Here is a 14,648-nt window from a genome sequence, read left to right as displayed (position 1 = left end):
CACTACCCAGCCAGTGTATCTGTGCTAGCTTAGTATGCCCACAAATACATTTCTTGCTAACATCAACCAGGCATTAAATGCATTTTTTAAGGTTTATGCTAGTTCATAGCAACTGAGAAATCAACTTTATACCTACTTACCCTTTTTGTGTGTGTGTGTTTTATATGGTGGGAACAATTAACCATACAAGGTCATGTTAAGCTAAGTTTAAGGGCACTCTCCATATCAAACCAAGAAATCTATGGAGATATGTCTCAGGGCAGGCAATCTATTGTAGCTGTGCTTATCGTGAGCAAAGTGGAAGGTGATGAAGAAATGCCCTTCACTTTAGATACACATCTCACCATAAATAGACTGCCTAATTAAACCACTTGTTTTTAAAGAGGAACTAGAGAGATTTGGCTTGTTCATAACAACAAACCAGCCACAATTAAAGTTCTCAGAATCAGTATTGTCAGGACAACCTGCCAGCTTTCCCCACCAAGCTCAGCCCATTGTACAGCAGGTGGCCACAGCAGTGGCTGCTTTAGCACTGCTGGTGGTTGCAACCACCACTGAGACCTCACCTAGGGCCCGTGGACTTAGCCAGGCAACATCCCTCTCTTTAATCCTGAACAGTGCAGCTGCATAATCATGGTGATCCATTAAAATAATAAACTCCACATAATAAAAATGTTAAGCACTCACTATGAGCTGATGGAAGTACAATAGCTTCTCTCCCTGTTAAATTACATCCTGATAAGGATTTATGTCACGTACAACATTTTCAGGAGCACAACACAATTCAAGGTGACTGTCCTGCAGGTTTTTGATCCCCATAATCTTATTTTTGAGCAGGCAGTGCTGGTACAGATTGAGAAACAAGCAATAAGGCCTTATCACATAAATTAGCTCTCTTCAAGGCAGCACTGCTATTGATAAGATGTCTCATGATAGAGTGTCATGCAGAGGGACAAGAAAAGCAAGTGACTACGTGGAACCCTGGATGTAAGAAGGAGCTCCAAGAGCTGCCCTGGACCTGTGAACTGCTGGAAAAGGCTCTACCTAAGGAAGCCAGGTAGATCACATGAGCCACTGGGACATGAAAGCATCATGCAGATTGGCAATTTCATGTTTTCAGGTGAGGACATCTTCCAGCAGGGAGATAAAGTAGGCACCATAAGGAAGAACAGAGGGCAAAAGCAACGCAATTGGAGATAAAGCTTCTAATCACAACAGGAACACCCACACAACAACCCAAAACCATCGAGCTGTACTGCTTTACCAAGCTTGTTGTGCTTTCTTTCACATCTGCAGCCCAGTCCAGTTCTGCTGAGGCCATGAAGTCGAAGTTGAGCTTCACATTTCCCTTCCCTGGCTGCTTTCTGATGGCTGAGGCTCATTAAGCAAATGAGCATGTGGCAGCTGCACTGCTGCTGCACAGCTGGCTGGGCCCCAAAATTGCAAGGTAGAGGCACTGAGAAACCAACAGGACCTCACAGGTTATTAACCAAAATTTCTTGTACTTGAGTGCACTGACATCTTATCTCGTAAGGGAGAGCTGAAGATTCACTGAAATATGTTGAGTGCACAGAAGTAGCCTTGTCATCACACCCACCCTCGTGAATCTCCTTTCCTACCAGGGACCCACAGACCATGTTGTGAGGATTTTTGGTAGCTCAGGCCACTGATGGAAACCCCAGAGCCCAGGCCATGATGGGCACACACACTCAGCCCCACTGCCCACGTGGCTGGTGGTTTGTGGTGTAGTGCCAGGGATGGTGCTTGTGCTTCTCTGAACTGGAGCCTGTGGTCACTCATCCTTCTCTCCTCCTGCTAAGCTTTATCTCATCTCTCTCTGCCCCAGGTTCCTGGCACTGCCCATGCTAGAACAGGATGAGCCATATCTGTTGCAACAGGACTGGCTCACCCTCCTCTCAGGGTCATTGGTCCCTTCACTCATCATATTATCAACATGACACACTTTTTCCCCCCCTTCCTGCTGTTTATTGCCAGGAATTGGTTTGATCAGAACCAGTGAATCATGAACCCAGCAATAAAAAAATAAGTCATGAAGTCAAGAGGCTCAAATCTCATGGCACCTGTAGCTTTCCTGCATGAAAGGGAGATGTGAGTTTTAACCTTCCCTTGAAATGAAATTGCTGCTAATAGCCCATGCTGGAGAGCAGTGGGATCAGCAAAATACACCTGGAAGTCCAAGGTACAGAGGTCTACAGCACTGCAAGCTACCCTAGCTAACAATGTTGTAAGCAAACTGTTAGAGGTGGAAATGGGAGGAATGGCCATTTTTTACCTACATTTCAAAACTGAATCAATATTTGATCCTTCACCTCTGCTCAAAAGACTAAGTACAACATTCAGAAAGGACACACACTTCACACCACCTCTGGAGGGGAAAAAATAAAAATCAAACCACAAACAAAACAAGGAACCATCAAGAGTACCAAGCAAAGCAGCAGTAAATCTGATAAAACAAACCCACCTTCCTCCTGCACTCCAGCCCAATAAAATATTTTGGTGCAACATCCCCCCCTCCATATTCTTTTCAATTTCTCAGTGTTTTTACAATTTCTGTTTACCTAGGACCAGAGCTGGCTGCTGTACCACACTGAAAGTCATCCTTGCAACATGCCTAAGAAGCTTTGGCATGATATAGCTGACATTAGATTTACTGCAGCTACAGCAGCACTGAGTATAAATCTGCTTCTTGGTGGCTGCAGACTCTGCCCAGATCCCCTCAGACAGCAGGAAGTCTTACACTGGCCTGACAGCTCATTTCAGCAGCCATTTCTCCAGGGCATGGTATTAATATATCTTCATTGTTAGTCAAATACCACAAAGACCAGGAAAGATCCTCTCCCATAAAATCACAAGCCCAAGTCAAAGACCAAAGAGGGTTTTGTACCCAGAGAAACTGCACTTTTGGGATGTCTAACCCACCTCAATGACTTTTAAAACATCAAAACCTAATAGTAGAAAGCTCAGAAGAGATTTCTATATTATAGTGCATTCTATAACCTGCACTCTTGGCCACCTCCAAGCACAATGCTTTTAAGAAAAAAAAAACCAAACAGCAGAGCAATGAATTTCATTACTGTTATTAACACTGAATGGAACTTAGCTTCCCTAATAGTTTGACAGGCAAATCAATGGCAAAGTGTGGCCACTGGCCAGCCCCAGTGGGGAGCACTGGGGAGGACTGGGAAGCAGAGCTTTCCCAATCCCTGCCGATATCATCTTACAGCCTGGGGCATCCGATTTGATTACCCTTATCTGAACCTGCATGCTATTTGCATCCAGAGTTGCTTGGATGCAGATATCACCTTGCTGACTTCCCATAATGCTGGATTCCACTAAGCCTGAAGCTCTAAAGAGGCATTTCAGATACTTGCTCCAAGCTCCTTAGCAACGTGAAGAAACGTTTGTCAGCCTAAATCTCAGCACATTGACTCAACATGATCCCTTTTCCATGCAAACTTTTTTTGAATGAGACAATTTCTGATTCTCAGTCTTCCACCAGGACTACTAACATTTTCTTGGAGTTGTAGCTAATGGAGCCATGTTGTTATGTAAAAGTAATATCTATCACTGCTGCACAGAGGGTCACTTCACAAATGGACCCTGAAGTCTCAAACACCAGAATGGAAATGGAAATGAAAATTTCTATTCATTTATTCATGCTATTGTTTTCACAAAGGATGTTATAAGGGTAGAAAAGTGCTGACCTTTGCCAGACTCCTGAATCAGGCAGCAGAAGAATCTGGAGAACAGGGAAAAGGCTAAAGGCTGAAACCTAGAGCTCCAGTAGACAACAGAATGAGGTGTGCACAAAGATGACCAGAAAGCTAACCTCGAGTCCAGATTCAAATGGAAATTAATGGGAATTCAGGTTTCCTTAATGCAGGGGTGGACACCTAGGAAAAGGTACAGCAGCTAGCAAGAGAGTAACCTACAGCTCATAATACAGAGAAAAACAAATATCTGAAAAGCAAGAGATAGAGGTAAGCAAGAGAAGAGTCAGACTTCTCAGGAATTGCTTTTACCAGACAGACACTGCACAAAACACAGAGATTGTAAATCCATTTCCTGTGGGTTGTCTCAGGTTAGACAGCACACTAGCATGGCTGTGGATTAAAACAAAAACAAAGCCCCTAAGTCTATCCATCACCTCCCACATTTCTCCATTTCCGGGACTTTTATAGGCTAGAAAGCAGAAAACTTTTGCTAGACCCACCACTTTTAGCACAGTGTTTTTGTAACCCTCTTCTTGAAAACAGTTGATTAAATACTGCTGTCATAAATTCAGCCTAGTAACAGCTGGGACAGATTTACAGGGGATGTTGGTTTTTTTTTTATGACTATCTATTATTCATGGTGTGTTAGCCCTTACAATGTGTTTAGCCAAGGAAAAAAAAAAGATAAGATATCCTCTGGTTGATTATTGACAGATTCTTGGCAGCTTGTGTCCCCAGGACTGCCTGGTCACAAATAAAATAAATCCAGCCTCTAAAAGCACTGATTCAATAACTTGGCTATGTCAGACTGGAAAATGATATGGACTGAAGAGGACAGGGGCAATCACTTGTAACAAACACTGTATTTTTATCTCTTAAATCTCAGGCACAAGTTTGTCAGAGGAGCTAAGCTGTCAGCCCCAGGAGTGTGCAGTAAATGCTTCCCCAGAAACAGCCTGACCTGATTCCTTCCTCCTCAGGAAAGCAATGTCTGCTCTAGAGGTACCACTGGCATGTGCAGGAGGATTTCAGGTGACAAGTGGGTATCCCGGGAGCTGTGTCAGTCAGTCACAAATGTCCCTGCAGGACATGGACAAGAAGCCAATCTCTCCTCAGCCTGGAGAACATCACTGCTAGCACATGCTGCCCTGTCAGCTACATGGGCACATTCACCTGAGCCATAGACAGTAGAGATCAGTGCCTGGCTGGTGTGATTTGCACCATGACAGACTTCAGGATACATGGATATCAGCTGCAAAGCCACTAAAGAGAACAAAAGTCAAGACTTAGCCACAGGCTTTTCAATATTTTGTTGTCCCCAGAAACACCAGAAGATCCTAAGACATGACACTGAATTGTGCTTTTGTTCAGCAGCTGAAATCTGATTTCTTCCCAAATTTTGTCTTGTGAGTTTCCCCAATTTTGAGCAGGAACAGAGGAAACTGCCAGTATCACTCCTGACACCAGCCTATCTGGCCAGTACCATCCCATAAAAAGAGGTGACAGGGATGAAGTACATCCCTCACTTCACTCACACACACACAGTTGTCATTAAAGCACCATCCACAGCTTTTACCTCGCCTCTATCCTACAGAGTTCAGATGTTGCTCAGGACTGAGAGCCTGTTGCACTTCAAGCATCTACAAGGTCCGATCCTGAAACCACTGTATGCAGGGACTGTATCTTTCAGAGGCTGAATTTCCTAAAAGAGGAAAGCCTGGGGATAAATCTGAAGAAATGTGGGTGCTGAGCAGAGGCACCAACAGGCACAGAAGACTGACCTCAACCCCCTTGAATGTGCTGCAAATTCTCTCCTAGGACAGGTTCACCTCCCACCCTCAGAATGAACAAGAGCAGTGGTGAGTACATCCCAGCAGCTCAGTGCAGTCCTCTCACTGGAATTTTACTGTCCAGGTTCTCTGCACACCTGCATCTCGCCTCAGTTTGGTTTGCTGCAGTCCTCTCCAGGCCACCACTGCTCATGTGGGTGTATAAGCACCAGGACAAGCCTTACAGAACTAATTTATTTAAAATGAGGCATTTGTATTCTGCTCTGAGCTGAGGATCTTTGCCAGCAACACAAGCAAGAGACTTTTTTTTCGGTCAGCTGGGCAGGCTCTTTCTGCTGGGAATTACAAGAGCTGATTTCAAGCTGGGTTTATTTCAATCTTGGTCAAGTCACTTCAACCCTCCAGAGCTTTTCTTTTCAGACTCACTTGTCTGCTGTTGACTATTAGATAAAGATGAACCTAGGCCAATTAAATAGCAGCTCTTTTAATTAGCTTTTTCCTCTCAGCAATCATGGGAAATAATGTTTGCTTGCACAGCAGATAATACAAGATCCAAGGTGAATGTATTTTATTATTGATCTTACACAGTTCATTGGGCTCACAATTCCCTCACTTAGAAATGGCAAAACAATCAGAGACTGGAGATTACTTCTCAGCAGAGCCTCCCTTCTGGTTATAACCTGAAGTGTTGTTTTAACTCATTCATCATTTGTTTGCTTTGCCTCTTGGCTAAGTACCTTACCCCACCCCTCCACATGATTTCTTCCTTTGGTCGACTCCATGCATGACTTGACTTCCAAACTGCAAGAGGTCACCTGACACACAGGTCAGTCAAACATTAACTCTGCAGGCACCCTGGTGTCACCAGGACACCAGCTGCTCACACATCCTGGCTCAGTCACCGAGGCAGGTCATCCCACCCAGCACACTCGGGCACTGCCCTGCTGACTGCTCTTACTGCTCCTTTGGCAGGAGCCATGTGCCTTTGGGAAAAAGAAGAGACCTGTCAGCTACCTGCTCGTCACTGCAGTGAACACTCCAAGCATCCTCCTGCCACTGATAGGGAAACCAGGAATCCCCCTCCCTAAATAATTAACAGCGAGCCTGAAAGCCCAGATGGGTTTCTGTTTGTATGTCTTTACCAGGCATTAGTGACCAAAGCCTGAACTTCAACAACAAATACTTTACTACAATCGGCGCTATTGTCACCGTGGGGCTGTGTGGCCTCCAGAGATGGCCTGGCCTCACCTCGGAGCAGTGTTTGAGCTCACAGGGCAGCACTCTGCACCTGCCCTTGCCTCTCTGGGACAGTCAAACACACAGGGAAAAGCTGAAGCCAGGACAGCCGCAGAAAGCGCAGCTCCACAGCCAGATCTGGGGAGAGGAGCTGAGACCATCACCGAGCTGGTTACATGAAATAAAGCCCAGATTGTGCATGGGAGGGAGACACTCATCATCCTCACTCCTGCTAAGACCTACTGAAGGTGCTAATTGCTCTCTCTGGGGAATCACATTCCCCCAACTCCAGTTATTTTGAGACACGTGAGGTTCAGCTGTTTTATCTCTGGTTGTGATGCCAGGTGGGTGAAACTGCAGCAGCGAAAGGATAAAACCAGAAAAGGTCTTGTGTTGTGTGAGGAAGGCAGTGACGCATATCAAACAGAAAACTTCAAAAGCCCTTATCCAGCTCGGAGCTGGGTGATGATGTGTCTCGTCAGAGAAAGCCGATAGCCTTCAGAGACAAAGGGCCCCTGAGAGCCAGGAGGCTGTGCCTCCCCGCCTGCCGTCATTAAAGCTTTGGGCCAGCTCCCAAAGAGCCGAGTCTCGGCTGGGGCTGCTGCCAGAGGTGCAGATAAGAGCACAGAAAAGCTGCATCTGCAAACCCCTTCCTGCCACTCCCCCTCCCCAGGCCTGCCTGGTGCACCAGAGGATTAACCTTTTGTGCTTCCCACCCTTGGTTTTTTCTTCCCATATCTGTTTTCCACCATCACCACAACCCCCAGATACAGAGGCCACAACAAAGCACGGCAGCCTCATTTCAGGCTTTGAACACCATTCCAAAAGCACCACTGTGTCAGTCTCAGCCTTGGTTTCATCCAGGACATGCAAACCCAACGAGCACGGCTTGGAGAGAAGGCACAGGTGGTCCAAGGGCAGTGCCAGTTTCAGGCAGAGACCTGTGAAATAATCACACAAGTCATACTGCAAATTCAGACAGAAAGGGAGATGTATCAGATCCCTCCAGGACAGGCAGGCTGCTCTTACTCATCCTGTAATTCATCTGGGAGAGAACTTTCTTTGCTTCCCATTGCACAGTTATCATTGCCACATCTTCAAGTATCTTAACCTGTGTCTTGGAAAACCTTCCCTTTTATAATTATCAGGATTTTAAAATAATTTATCCCTTTGTCCATTTATCTTTATCAATATCATAACCAAGGAGTTTCTGAAACTGTGATTTGGCCTGGAATGGGGACAGGATAGCAGAGAGTCAATACAGCAGGAGATGAGAAAATATACAACCACCTGTATCTTGCACAGTTTTTCTCTGAGTGTCTACGTTTGAAAGACAAGTGTCTGCTAGGGAAGGCAGGACCCTCCTGTGAAATGGAGAATGTGAACCTCCTCCCTCCGAATTATTATAATTTTGAAATTAAGCGGCTCTCAGGCAGAGATATGAGGGTAGGAATACCAGTTCTTTACTAGTAGATATAACAAGGCAAACAAACAACAACAACTATGGAATGAATAACAAACAGAACCAGGGACCCTGTGACAGCCTGGCCGTCCTTCTCCAATTCCAAAGAGTGAGAGCAAAAAGATCCACAACTGCCCCAGCCCTCTTCCTTTACCTGCTTCTAACTCGTGGTTTCTCTGTCCCTCCGAGAGAAACTCCCAAAAACCAGAGGAGTTCCCCCTCCCGACGTCTCAAACACCCAGCCATCATCAGCGCCTCTTAGCAACTCAATGGGAAAAAATTCCACAAGTAACAAGGAGAGAAAAGGCAAAACCCAACCCCTAACAATAGGAAACCCACTATTTTGTATAGCTGGATCCTTTGCAGCCCGGGGAAGAAAGGACACACGCCAACAAAATCCTGGGTGACAAGTTTTCATCTTAAACTTGCAACAGCATGGGCAGGTTACAAAGGAGGCAGCTGTGACTCTCCAGAGGTCACCCTTCCTAATCGTCCTCTCAGGAGAGAGGGCTTCTCCTTCAGGCACACACAGAGGTGTCACAGAAGAGCCAGCACTGCTGGCAGACACAACTTTTGGGTGCAGCTTTTGGGCTCTGGCAAAGCTTCATGCAGTTGTGGTGCATTCCCGAGCCAGTCCACAACCCTGACACCCAGCGGCATCACACTTCAGCAGCTTCAAACTCTCTTCTCATCTGTGTCTGGAAACTTTCTTTCCTTTGGAGGCAGCAGCCTGGTGAAAACTCGTGACAGAGAGTGACAATGTTCTGATGCCTCCTGGAACCCTGCTGCTTGTGACCTCTGCTTTCCTACCTGAGCAAGAGCTGCCAACAGACTCAGAGCGGTTCCCCATTCAGAGGGTTTAAATGGAAAAAGGGCAGGATTAGATATTAGGAAGAAATTCTTCCTTGTTTGGGTGGTGAGGCACTGGCACAGATTGTTCAGAGAAGCTGTGGGTGCCCCATCCCTGGAAGTGTTCAAAGCCAGGTTGGATGGGGCTCTGAGCAACCTGGGCTAGCAGAAGGTGTCCCTGCTCATGGCAGGGGGTTGGAACAAAATCTTCAAGGTTCCTTTCAACCCAAACCATTCTATGATTCTGTGATCTCCAAGCACAGCTACAGGGGGTGGCTTTCTCCTCTTCTTGCACTTTGGAGACAATATTTCAAAGAAAGCTGCTTAAATCAGCCAAACCAACAAGCTCCTCTGTTTTAAAGGGAGCTGCTGCCCTACCAGATACAGCTGCCATACCCCTGGCAAGCTCTGCCTGCAGCAGTGCCAGGTCTGAGCTGATGGTAATTAATATTTTTAGTCACGTCACACTTCCGATACATTTTACAACAGGCAGAGATAGATAACTGCTCAAAGACCAGGTGCTTTGGGCTTATAAGGAGTCATCCTAGAAAGCCAACTGCATCAGGTTACTCTGGATGCTGAGGTTTACATGAAAAGGAGACCAACTATTCTCTAGGGGGTTTTCTACAAGCTCTTTCCATTAATTGCTTTGCTAGTGTCTTGCAGAGAGAGTTCTGGGCACACGGGCAATAAAACCTAAGAAATGCACCCTGCTGGCAGGTGGAATTGCTGGCCAGAATCTGCTCACTTTGCATTTGCTTCCAAACTTGAAACCGTGCCCTAAAGAAACCACAAAGCAATGATTCTTCAAAGAGAACCTCAACAGGGGGACAGAATTGGTTTGGCTTTCCTTGTTGCTTTCCAAAGTCCCAGAAAAGAGAGGATATTATTTGTCTATGGAAATCTCATATGCAGAATTACATCTGCAGAAAATAATAAAGGGAACACTGATGATAGAAAATCCAAGAAATAGCTCCAAGATCCATGCGTTCATGGAAAAGCTAGTATTTTTCTTGACTGTAAACACATTTAGAGAATATAAAAACGCAAAGAATCAGGTTACATTACAGATCTGTGAATACCCAGCTTATTTTACACACATGCAACCCTCAGCCTTTCAAGCTACAGCTCAAATTCTGCAGTGATCTCCAAAAAATTGAGAAACTTCCAAGTCTGAAAAAATCCTGGCTTTTGCTCTTGCAGCTAGCTGAGACCCTTCACAAGGTTTTCTGTCCAGTTAATGCAGCAGCTTAAAATTAACATGGAAGCAATTGAATAGTTTTGATGGAACCTGACAAGCTGGTACAAGAATAGATGAATGAATGGGATTTTAAACTTCAAGTCTGAGGATTTCTTTGAATCCAAAGTGAAAGCAAAAAAATGCCACCATTGTAAAATCCCATAAGATGTTTTGAACTTCTTTGAAGGGCTCCTTATAAGGCAAAGACTGAGTTCCTCAGAATCTGAGTTTCTAGCCCTTTCTCATGGTAACAGGTTCTGGGTATGATAGTGGAGAAGAAGTGGATTCCAGTTCTTAAAGGCAATATCCACAGCAGAAAAAGATGGTGCAATCCAGGTGTCCAGTTTTTTGAAAAATGGGGCTAATTTTTCTTTTCCTTTTAAATATGTAGGGCCTAGACACAAAGCTTGAAAGGCTGAAAGGGAGAACAGCACAGTGAAGGAAAAGGGCATTTCATCTTTCTGTTCAGATGCAGCCCAGCCACAAGTTCTTGAGGTGAGTGCTCATTACGCTAATTTTTACAAGTCTATTTATGTATTTTGGAGAAAAAGCAGAAATGAAAGCTATGTGAACTATTAGGGAAAACCAGCAGGGAGGGGAAAGGGTTATAAATTCTTGTTACAAGCTTTACATCCTATTCAGCAAGGGAACTGCCCAGAGGAACACAAGCTACTTGTATGAGAGACAGTTTCACTCACTCAGCTCAAGATGATTTTGAAGCACACAAAATGCACCAGTGGAACACAGCATTGCCTATACTCTGCTCAAAGGAGCAAATGTTCAGCCAGAGAACTATTCAAACAAAGTGAACGGCTGCCAAAGGCACAAGTCACAGGGGTACCCAAAATAAAAATACCTGCAAGGTGTGTTTTTGAAAGCAGACCTCTTTCTGAGAGACATTAAGATGCAAGAAGTACTTTGACAACAGTTTATCAGGGCAATCTGTTAGCAGCATTAGGTGAGTTAAAAGAAGTGACTTCAGAATTATTGCACTGAGTACAGTCAATGCATACAGTAGAGGGAATTCAGCTCTGCACCTCTCCTAGAAATTATGGTTTTTTATTTTTTCCGTGCCAGGCCCCCTTTACTTGTATCCACTCATTCTCCCAGCATAATGGCATCCATCTGAATGAAGAAAAGCATCTTATAAGTCCCTCAGATTTTCCTGGGTTTTTTTTTGTTGTTGTTTGCCATTAATTTTTTCTTAAATAGTCTCCTAAAAATTGTTTGCTTACATTACAACCTCTTCATATTTGGCATTCCTGCCAACACCAACAGGGAAATGAGGAAGAAAGGGCTTTACAATTAGAGAAGAGGGAAAGGATTCAGGTCCTGTTCCTGGCTACCCTAGAGGAGCCCTTTTTGAGGCAAATCAACTTGACAAGGATTTTCAAAATACTCCACATTTCAGATACCGATCAATGAAATATAATAAAACCAGTATTTTCAGGAACCTGAAACCAGTATTTGCTGTTTATAAGAACATTACACCTCACCATCTATCAGCTCTTAAACTGCTTGCAGACTTCATCTTACCCACCCTACCTTCTTGGGAGGGCTTTAGAAGATCCTTTGGTATCAAGGGGATCATTTTACCATTACTGCACACTAACTTTTAGCAATTTCCTGACGCCTATGGCTTCGCACTTCACAAATATCTCTCAAAAGTAAAACTGAACTCTATCACCTTGGTGCAAAGCCAAAATCCAAACTGGCACCTACATGATATGAAGACGGCTGAAATGCAAACGTTTATTCCTACTGAGGACACTCCAAGAGATGCAATAAAACTGTCAGACAGCCCCTCAAAAGGAGAAATAAAGCCCTCCAAACACAGAGCCAGTACAGCATCATATGGAAGTCAGAAATCACCACTCACCACGATGATGTGACTCATCACCTGATGGACAGACAAACACAGCAGAGCTAAAAGAGGAGCAATGAATGCTCTTCACATCAGCCAGAGACATGGAAACAGACTTGGGATGCTGGGGGAAACAGCACAGCCTGTTTGCCATCACACCCCACATGACAGATCTTATATTAATCCTTTCCAATTAAGAAAGGAGCTGGAAAGGTGAACTTTCACTCCAATGCAGAGCTGGAGAGGAGGAAGCTCACAGCCCCTCCTGCTCTCTTCATCCCAGTCCCTTCATCTGGCTGTAAGATGTGCAAATATCACAATGCACAGGATTTTGCTCCAATCACTTCAGTCAGATGACATTCCTGCTCTCTGGACTCTCTGGAATTGCTCTGGACCTGTGAGCAGCATTTTCTTGGTGAGGCTTTTAAAGCATCTCCTGCTGCACAGTGCTGTTTACCTTATATTCCTTATGTTCTGACATAAGCCTGGCTTGTGCACACAATGGTCTCCTTTTAGCCATGATGCATTTACAGTGATCGTTCCATGCTTTCCCGGGGTGTTAGTTTAGCAAACACAGTGTGTTTGTCACTTAGCCACAGCACAAATCACAGCACACTGCTCACACTCTTCTTATGGGGACATGCAAGACTTGCCAGGAAGCCAACAGAGGGTGCTGGGCAGACAAGAGCTGCAGGGACAGGCTGAACCCCCGTCCCTTTGCAGATCTGGAGACTCTCCCTTTGGAGTGTCTGAAAAAGCTCTGTCACGAACTAAAACAAAAACCACTTTAAAACCAGAACTGCATTGGAGCAGGTGGAGAGTGAGCCGGATGGGATGCCCTCCCACAACAATTTGTGAGGTTTTAAATATCTCCGCTCAGAGAAACTAAAAAGTCAAAAAAATCTCACAATATCTCCAGAAATAAGAATGCTGGGGGAGGAAAAGAGGAAGAGAACACTTTGTTTCTATTCATTTTCAGGAATTCCATTTCAGTTCCTACATATTTTTTTTTAACCTTCAATTAATGCTAGCTATCAAAATGAAGCAGCATTTGGACCTAAAACATTGAAACTTTGCCATTTAGAAAAGGTCAAACAGTTTTCAAAACATTTTCATCCAATATTTTTCAGCAAGTGAAATTCATCAAAACCAACGTTTTCCTACAAAATTGTTCTGTCTCAGACAATTGGCATTTTCTGAGGCATGATGCTCCTTGGGGGATCTCCTTGCCAGCCCAAGGGGCTGCTCCTTCCCTTTGGCCACCAGCTGTCCCCTTCAGCAGGCAGCCCCTGCCACCCTGTCAGACCTTGGTAACACACCCTGGCCTCAGTTCAGGACATCAAGTCAGAGTCTGACACCAGACCTGGATATGCACATCCACAGGGGTCATTACATACCTCCCTGAGTGTTTTATCTGAATTTTGTATCTGTTTCATCACTCAAAACTCAGTCACCAGGCAGAGGAGTAAGGAGAGATCTCTCCAAGAAACCTGCAAATCCCAAACACCTGCTTACACTTGGATGGGATTTACTGACAAATGACTGTAAAACAGGAAAGCTGCACAGCAAGGGCTTCATTGCAGCTACAGAAGGTATTTTCACAGGTTGTGAGCAGAGTTACACAGAGCCTGGCATGCAGTTGCTTCTGCTCTGACTCCATGCTAAGAGGTGTCTGGCTCACAGTCAACTCCATCTTTGCATAGGCAGACAAGCTCAGGTTTGTCTGTGCAGACATGAGCAACATGCTGGGGCCAAAGTCATAGTCTAGTCCATAAACCATCTCCATCAAGGCACAGCAAACCACATCAATTAAAGGAGAAGAGACTGAAGCCTTCACCAGGAACTTACCAGGGGCTGAGTCAAGAGGAATGCAGACATACACCTGTGCTGCCAGTGTTGGCTGGCACAGGAAGCAGGAATAGCACCAAACAACAGCCACAGACTTCCTCCAAATTATACAGGACTATTAAAATGAAAAGGTAGAAATGCCATATTCTCTAGTCTACATACACTGTCTCTCCCCAGCCCAAGCCATTTAGAAAACAATAGTAGGAAAGAGCAGTACTGAAGGAGCACCTTCACATTTCAATAGAAACTAAACAACATTCCCTCCCAGAAACTATCAGGATCTAGGGCTGCAAATTCATCTCTCTACACCTGTCACTCTGTAATAGCAACTGCTTCCAAAAACCCTCTTACAAACACAGCCCTGAGGAGCTATTACAAGTGGGCAGGGCTGGGAACTCACAGGGTCATCACCTACTCACTGATACACAGACCCACAGCACTGTCTCAATTAAAGCAGCCTCGAGTTAAGCCTTGTTCTCCAGATCTGGAGCCTCCTTGCCAGACATCTACAAAAGGCTGTCAAAGGCTTTTGGACTGTGCCAGTCACCACTGGCTGTAGGTGGGAAAAGTGTTGTGCCAGGAAGGTTTTCATCAAGGACCTGTTTCCAGTAAATCCAGCTTTAAA

Source organism: Sturnus vulgaris, chromosome 11, assembly GCF_052056855.1.
Source record: "Sturnus vulgaris isolate bStuVul1 chromosome 11, bStuVul1.hap1, whole genome shotgun sequence".
NCBI lineage: Eukaryota > Metazoa > Chordata > Aves > Passeriformes > Sturnidae > Sturnus > Sturnus vulgaris.
Note: the sequence above shows the minus strand (reverse complement) of the source record.